The sequence below is a fragment of the Odontesthes bonariensis genome, chromosome 9 (genome assembly GCF_027942865.1).
Source record: "Odontesthes bonariensis isolate fOdoBon6 chromosome 9, fOdoBon6.hap1, whole genome shotgun sequence".
NCBI classification, from domain to species: domain Eukaryota; kingdom Metazoa; phylum Chordata; class Actinopteri; order Atheriniformes; family Atherinopsidae; genus Odontesthes; species Odontesthes bonariensis.
Window position 1 is genome coordinate 33,658,292 of NC_134514.1, and position 8,769 is coordinate 33,667,060.

Genomic DNA, 8,769 nt, shown 5'->3' on the forward strand with positions numbered 1-8,769 from the left:
CCTGTCTTATCTGACCATTTTCTCATAACCTTTGAGTTTGAGGGAGATTGGACCGAAAAACAAAAAGTTTTCAGTGCAATCTGTTGGTTTTCTTAGCTAGGAAATTGTTTTTGAATTGGCTCTATATGAACGAATTGGATTATTTTATGAATTATGATTATTATTAATTAATTGAATTCCAATTGGCTTGAATTGGACTCACTATCTAAGTGCCTTGAGATGACATTTGTTGTATTTGGCGCTATATAAATAAAAATGAATTGAATTGAATTGAATCATATCTTAAAGATCTCATTGTAAGATATTTTCCTAACAGAACACTTCGTTCCCAAACTGCAGGTTTACTTGAGGTTCCCAGAGTTTCTAAAAGTAGAATGCCATTGTTTTTCCCCTCACTTCCCATGCCTGATCATTAGTTCATTCATTCCCCTCACCTTTTTGTTATTTTCACCAGCTGCACCCAGTCACCAATCACTCCCAGTCCTCGATTTAGTTTCCAGGCTTTTTGTGAAATCCTTACCCTCCTTACCTGCCTTGATACCTGATTTTCACCCCTCATGCCACGCTACGTCTCCATGTTAAAGTTAAGTATTTATTCCATGACATGCTTAGTCGTTTCTTTTGTTTTTTCCTTAGTCATGTTTTTTGTTTCACAGTTTAAGTTTTTGTCATCCGGCTCAGCCGCGCCTATTGTTTAACCTTTGTTTGCTTAATAAACCCAGTTTGCTTTTTTTACATCTCTGAGTCCGCATCCATGTCCTGTCTACCCACCCAAACCTGACACTTAATGAGCTGCATTATATCTTAAAGATCTCATTATGAGATATTTCCTAACAGAGTACTTCGCTCACAAACTGCAGGTTTACTTGAGGTTCCCAGAGTTTCTAAAAGTAGACTGGGAGGCAGAGCCTTCAGTTATCAGGCCCCTCTCTTGTGGAATAAGCTGCCAGTAAATGTCTGGGAAGCAGACACCCTTTCCACTTTTAAGACCAGGCTTAAAACTTTCCTTTTTGATAAAGCTTATAGTTAGGGATGGCTCAGGTGATCCTGAAACATCCCATAGTTAAGCTGCTATAGGCCTAGACTGCTGGGGGGCCTCATCTGTCACACCTTTCCTCACTTTACTCTCTTTTTCCCCTGTTTAATTTCTCAAATGACATTATGTATATGTGACATTATTGTGGTCATTAACTCGTGTTTCCCTGTTCCAACAGATATCCTTTGAATGGTGTTACAGTGCAATATAAATAAAAATTAATTTAATTGAAATTAATGTAGGGTGGCAATTCTGACCCCCTGAGTTTTGGTTAACATGAACAATTTAATTAATATGTATTCAGGAGTTAAATCTGGTTCAAAGGAGAACAGTTTTATTGCTTGATTTCTTGTGTTCTGAATGATTGGATACCCATGATGATAGTCAGCCTCTTATTCTATGTTTGAAGTAGCTATTCAGATAAGTGAAAATTTAGACAAGGAAATTCAAATTTGGCAGTCATTCATTTTCTATACCCACTTAATCCAACTCAGGGTCCATCATATCAGCTGCCAGTCACGAGAACGCTCCTTTGGGAGTACAGGTATATATGTATGGTCTCTTCATGCCAAGACATTCAAATCCAGCTTGAGCTCTCAGTTGAAAAAGGTTGTTGATGTCTGTTTGTCTGGCCAAAAAAATTGTATTATTTAAAATAATCCACTGTGAGTAAAACTTAAGTGGACGAGATTTTTAGTGACAGAGATTTTGTCAAGAAGTGTTACACCAGAGAATTCAGTGGATCTTTTGTATATTATATTATATTTTATATATATATATTATATATATATATAATATTATATTTTGTAAATATACAATCATTGTTGTTAATATATATTCATTGTAAATATTTATAAATATTTATCATTTTATTTATAATTTCTTTTTAGCTACTTGACTAATTTGAATTTTCCCCCATTGGGGGATGAATGAAGTATTTTTCTATTCTATTTCTATTCTTTTGATCCTAAAGAAATATCACAAGAACCTCAATCGGACCTGCAGGTAAGTCTTGTGCATTTGTCTATAATCAGAGAGAAATTTCACAAAATTTGACCTGAATTGGTAAAAAACGTCCTGGCTTGTCATGTGGGCAAAACTAGTGTGTCAAAAATAATCAAATAATTTAATTCAATAGTACTTTATTAATCTGTAAAATGACACTTTTATGCTGCAGCACAAATTATTATTAAATATGTTACAGGCAGATAACAAAATAAAATAAAAATCAGCTGACAAAAATGTACAAAGTTGAGATGTAGCAGAGAGAGGTGTGGTACAAATGTTGAAAGATCACCAAGAATGGATCAGGGTGTTGTTTTTGTTGCTTGGCAACAACTTAGTTGGTGAATGCACGAACAACATCAGCAGGTAACACAGATGAACTCTCAGTAGACAACAGAAATTCAAAGCCAACAGTTCAACATCTGGGGCGCAGAGATGCTCCTTCTCAGTGACATTTCCAGGATTACACTATCTGTTCTCCTCTCCTTTACTGTTACCTCTCTGCCTCTGTCTGAAAGCTGAGTAGAAAGGTATCTGGGTTGCTCCTTTCAGCATGTCTTGGTGACACCAAATAACATTGCCTTCTTGATATTCCTGCTGCGTCCTCAGCGGGACTCCAGGCTCGTCCACTTTATCCGCCAGTAATCTCACACTTCATGCTCGGGAAGAAATGGTTTGAATTTACGACTCCTTTTTCTCCATTTTGTTCCTCCTCTGCACCCACAACATTTCTTATTCAAATCATCTTGATTTGGAGTCTTATTCCAGCCATTACTTGAGTTTCAGAAAGCTCAGTTAGCTGATCCCACATTCAAAAAAGGTTCCCGTTGCCATGGTTATGCATCATAACAGATGTGAAAAAGTACCAGAATAACTAGCAGAAATCATTCCACCAGCACGGCTTCCAAACCAGCGTAGAAAACCGTTTTGAGTTTTCAGAGAAAAAAAGCTCAACAGAAAATCTCACGAAGATACAAAGAAAGACGCAATATGTCCAGAGACGTCAACAAGACTTCATTCACATCCATAGCAAAACTAGTTCAAATAAAAATAAAAATAATACATTTTATTTATAATGCACTTTACATTTACAACAAAATCTCAAAGTGCTACAGTGGGATAAAAGACAAATATTAAGATCAAAAGCAGGGACAGTAAATAAAATACACAAATAAAAGTAGTGAGTCCTTTAAATGCAAAAAATCTATTTCAGAACCAGATTTTCTTTTGTCACATGCATAGTTACACAAGCACATCAGTGAAATGTACCTTGATCCACACTTTAGACCAACTGTGCCAAGGTAAAAATTGAAAGTTTAAAAAGTTAAAAGTTTAAAAGTCATATAGTCATAAGTCATACAGTTAGATAAGCGATTTAAAAAACAAACTGAGTAGCACGCTCAAAAATACAAGTGAATGTAATCAAAGTCAAAGTCGGGTTTATTGTCAATTTCTTCATATATACAAGACATACAGAGAGATCGAAATTGCGTTCCTAACTATCCCACGGTGAAGACAGGACAAGACATTTACCAACAAGAAACACATGACAGTAAACATTAAAGTGCACAGGAGACAGCAAATGAGGCTTATCCTTGTCATACTAAAATAAAATAAAATGAAAGTAACGGTGACAATAAAAGTGCAAATGACAAGACAAAGACAAAGTGCAAAGACAGACAGCCATAATAGAGGCTGGAGTCCAAAGTGTGAGTGTGTTGTGTCAATAGCCGCTTTCGGACAGACCGTTCTAAGAACGCAGTTATCAGAATTGTCCTACTCGAATTTCGGTCTGATAACTGTCTTTCTGTTTCAGTCTGCATTCGCACATGAGTCGGGACTGATGCGCCGCGCGCAGCCGTCTGCGTGACGTGTATGCTTCAGACGCAAAGCCTCTGACGCTCGGACGCAGAGCCTCTGCGAGCGTCAAAATCCCCCAAGAGCTCTGTGCGCCTTGTCGTGCACCTCAGAAAAATCCTGACTACGCGACAGACGCACGCAGACCACCAACGGAAGTGCGCAGACAAAAGCGGCTGTGATTGGTCCTCGGTGTGCCTTTCCGGTTGTCTGTGTGGCTTCCTCCTTTGCATTTTCGCCAACTCCAATAAAAGAAGCTGTTCTTCTTCGATGTCGAGCAACTCCAGATCCATATCTTGCATACACTTTTTTTTTTTTTTGAAAAATAAACACTTCCGCCGGCGCCCCCGAAGTTCTCGTCACCGCCCACCGAAATTCTCGCGAGGGGAAACTGCTGTGCGTCCCGAGAAATTCCAAACCGAGGTTGCAGAACCATAACATGAAAAGTGGTTTGCGACCAGGGGCCCGTTGCACAAAACTAGGATAAGGGATTGAGCCGGGATATGTTGGCTATCCTGGATCAACTTATCCGTGATCCAGTTGCACAAAAGTGGGATAGAGGGAAGTGGGATATGTTCAGACCTAAGTTACCATGGAGATTTATTCTGTGAAGCTAGCCTGCTCCAGACCAGGCTAAGTTCCAGGATCTATTTAATCTCATTCCTTATCTCAGTCAGCGGTCGCCACAAATGGAAACCAATATTTATTCCACTGCCTAGAACATATTGTTAAAACATTTAACTATACCCACTATCATTATTGAAACATTTGTGATCATTAATTGAAATCATTTTAGATAACTGATGATTTTAGATGAACTTGCAATCATTAGATAATTTAGTTTCCCACAGACTACACATAAAGTACATCACCATATAAATATAAATACACATTAGAGAGTACCATGATGAAGCAAGTAAACCATCAGCTCCTTTCAAAACTGAAGTCACACAGTGCTCTACAAGACAAAAAGCACAGAATCAAAGCATGCAGTTTGAGACAAACTGTTTGTAAAAATGGGCTATACAAATAAAATTGCCTTGCCTATACAGCACAAAAACCTAACAAAAATTCCTCTGCCATTGCAGGCCCAACTTAAATCAACATGCATATTAATTAAAATAATTTAACACATATTGGTCTCTGACCAGCTGACCACAGTCGTCATCCGGGAAGATGGCAGGAATGTCCCAGGCTATGAGAGCTGGCACTCTGGGGGCCCTCTCCTTTCTTAGGCAGGCCACATTGTGGAGGACAGCACAGGCCACAATGATATCACATGCCCAGTCTGGGCTTACTCTCAGGTGGTTCAGACACTGAAAGCGTGCCTTCAGTAGGCCAAATGTCATTTCTATCCGGGCCCTTGTTCTGGCATGGGCATGGTTGTGTGCCAGTTGTGCCTCCAGAGGGTCTGCAAATGGAGTGAGCAGAAAAGGCTGGCAGGCATACCCTCTGTCACCCAGCAATACACCCAGGAATTCACCTGTGAATACAAAATGTTACCATCACAACCTCATAAGTAGTGACAGTCTTAACACAGCCATGATGTTAAAAGTGGTTATCAATAGAGGTTCTGTGGCTCACCTTGTGATAGGCGCCGATAGATCTCTGAGTTCCGAAACACTCGGAGTCGTGGACCGAGCCGGGCCACTTTGCCACAACATTACTGATCAAATAGTTAGCATTGCAGACCATCTGAAATGATAAGATGTTAAACCAATTAATGCACATCACAGGCAATGTACAGTGTTCATTAATTAACTTTATCAAAAGTCATGTTCACCTGTACATTGATGCTGTGGAAGTTTTTCCTGTTCACAAAATCCCCCTCATGGCTACCTGAGGGGGATTTTATTTTGATGTGTGTGCAGTCCACTGCACCAATGACATTGGGGAAACCTGTAATACGATGCAATGAGTATCTTACTCTGAATGTTAACATTGTAATTGTAACTGTAATTTTTTTTTTTTTAAATTCTTACCTGCAATCCTATAGAACTCCTCCTTGATGTCACAGAGTCTTCTATGCCCAGGGAAGGAGATGAAGATGCTTGCAAGTCCTTTAATTGCGTTTTTTTTTTTCACTGCTAAAACAGTACAGGCAATGTGTGGGCAGGCACATTCTTAATAAAAAGTTGCTGCCGTGTCCATTTTGGTTGCTTGCTTGCGCTTGACTCAGAGCGCGGATCTCGAAAACACATGAGAAGCTATACAGAATCATACGCGGCGGACAGCACAGCTTTATGCCAATTACGCACACAGGCTCCACACCTCCACACTCATCGCGTCTGCAATCATAACTCATCAGGGGAAATCACATTTTGCCAATATTTTAGAGACCCCCCAACATTTCCCAAATCATGTTTTCGGGGGGGTCTCGTGTCAGTTTCAGGGGGTCTCGGATCCCCCGAGTCCCCCCGTAGTTCGAATACTGCCTAATTGTGATAATTTCAGTGGAGTGGTGAGTGTGATTTGTGCACTACTTACGCATTCAGGCGGTCAGCAATGGTTTGCCACGCTTGCTCCCTTTGTTTTTTAACTGTGGCAGTATTTCCTTTTTGTTTTATTTTCTCCGTCACCTCTTCATATGCTTCCATTAATAATTATTGCTCCGCTGTGGAGAAATACGCCGCCCTTGTTGCCATGGTGAATCAGTGAATCTATGATCGATCGTGGGGTCTATTTAAGAAAGCCGTGTGCAGCACTTATCCAGGATCGCTTTCACCTGGCTTAATGAATCCGTGTCTGCTCATCCTGGATTGGCCTTTGTGCAACCAACTAAGCCTGGGCGCCCATGTTTTGGATTCCTTGAACCTGGCTTAGTAACTCATCCTGGATGTCTAAATCCTACTTTTGTGCAACGGGCCCCAGAGCAAAGCAACACGTCAAAACGATAGACGTAGAACTATAATCCACCCTTTAGCCGTTAGCCGTTTAGCGCCACATTCAACAACAAAACAAAGCAAAACCCGGTAAAAATAAGGAGAGAAGAAAAACACAACAAAGAAGCTAATATGGAGAACTAGGAGGCCACCGTGTTCATGGTCTGCATGATGGTGATATTAATCATGGACGATCACATCAGGCGTCTAATATCGAGGCTGGAAGAGCCCACAGAGAGTCAGGATCAAGCGCAGGCTATACTTCTTCATTTCATGAAGGAAGAAAGGAGAGCAGAGCGCCGCAGACAAAGGAGACAACGTGTAAGTTTAACTTATTAAACACCCGCCGGTTCTGTCTGTGTGGTATGATGAAACATTTCAGCCGTGACAACATGACATGGGGCGTAGCTACCGACCACCACACACCTACGTCAGATGCGTTCTATAGAACCATGAAAAGACCCGACCTCGGAGAAGGAGCTAAATGGTTATAAGAACTAAGGGAGATAGCCCCGAGTTCCTGTATGTCCGAACACGGGAGAAAACGGCCCCGCGGATTAAAAGGTTATTAGAACTGCCAAAGGTTAATGATGCAGCTGGAGAGGATGCTTTCGATGGTGCCTCTGTAGAATGTGCACATGATAGGTGGTGGTGCACTCGCTCGCTTCAGTTTGCGCAGGAAGTAGAGGCGCTGTTGGGCTGTCTTCGCCAGTGCTGCAGTGTTGGTGTTCCAGGAGAGGTCCTCACTGATGTGCACCCCCAGGAATCTGGTGCTGCTCACTCTCTTCACAGCAGCACCATCGATGGTCAGTGGCAGGTGATGGATGTGGCCTCGCTGGAAGTTGACAACAATCTCCTTGGTCTTGCTGACATTCAGTAGGAGATTGTTGTTTCTGCACCACGTGGTCAGAAGGTTGACCTCCTTCCTGTAGTGAGTCTCGTCACCCTTGGTGATGAGACCCACCAGAGTTGTATCGTCCGCAAACTTCACTATGTGATTGGTTCTGAAGGATGTTGAGCAGTCGTGTGTCAGCAGGGTGAAGAGCAGGGGGCTGAGCACACAGCCTTGGGGGGCAGTGTGATGCTGCTTGAGATGTTGTTGCCGACACATACTGCTTACGGCCTCTGAGTGAGGAAATCCAGCAGCCAGTTGCATAGTGAGGTGCTGAGCCCCAGATTGTCCAGTTTGTGGATGAGGTGTTGTGGGATCATGGTGTTAAATGCTGAACTAAAGTCTATGAACAGCATTCTCACAAGTCTTTTTTGTCCAGGTGGGTGAGGGCTGGGTGGAGGGCAGAGCAGATTGCATCCTCTGTGGACCGTTTGGCTCGGTATGCAAACTGGTAGGGGTCCAGGGTGGGGGGGAGGATGGATGTGATGTGTGACATGACTAGCCGTTCGAAGCACTTCATGATGATGGGAGTCAGTGCCACAGGACGGTAGTTGTTGAAACAGGATGGAGCAGATTTCTTCGCCACAGGTATGATGGTGCCCTTGAAGCACGATAGTAATGTTCAAAATTAGCCATACATAGACATCAGATGATTTCGGTATTCAAACATTGTATGGGTATTAAATACAACTTTCAAATTCAGGTTCCCAAACAAAAAAAAAAAAAAAAGCACAAGTAGCAGTCACATATAACACAACTGTGGATACAGATGACCTCAAACCACAGGACAACACAACAACTGCTTAGCGAGCATGCTACTGGGCTAATGAATGTGTGTGTGTGTGCATGAACATGCAATACACATGGCACAGGTCCCACATGATAACCGTGCTTAATTATAAGTGTATAAGTGTATAGGGGTTCCCACCTGGTGACCCCAATGACATGTTGGTCAGCACTGCTCACTGGTCTATATAGGGATTATAGGAAATTATTCAGAGTCTGGTACATTTTTTCTTCAGCACAAGTTTCTTGTGTTTACCTTGAATCTATATGGATATACAGATTTTCTTTCTAGAAATGATTGATAAGCTTGA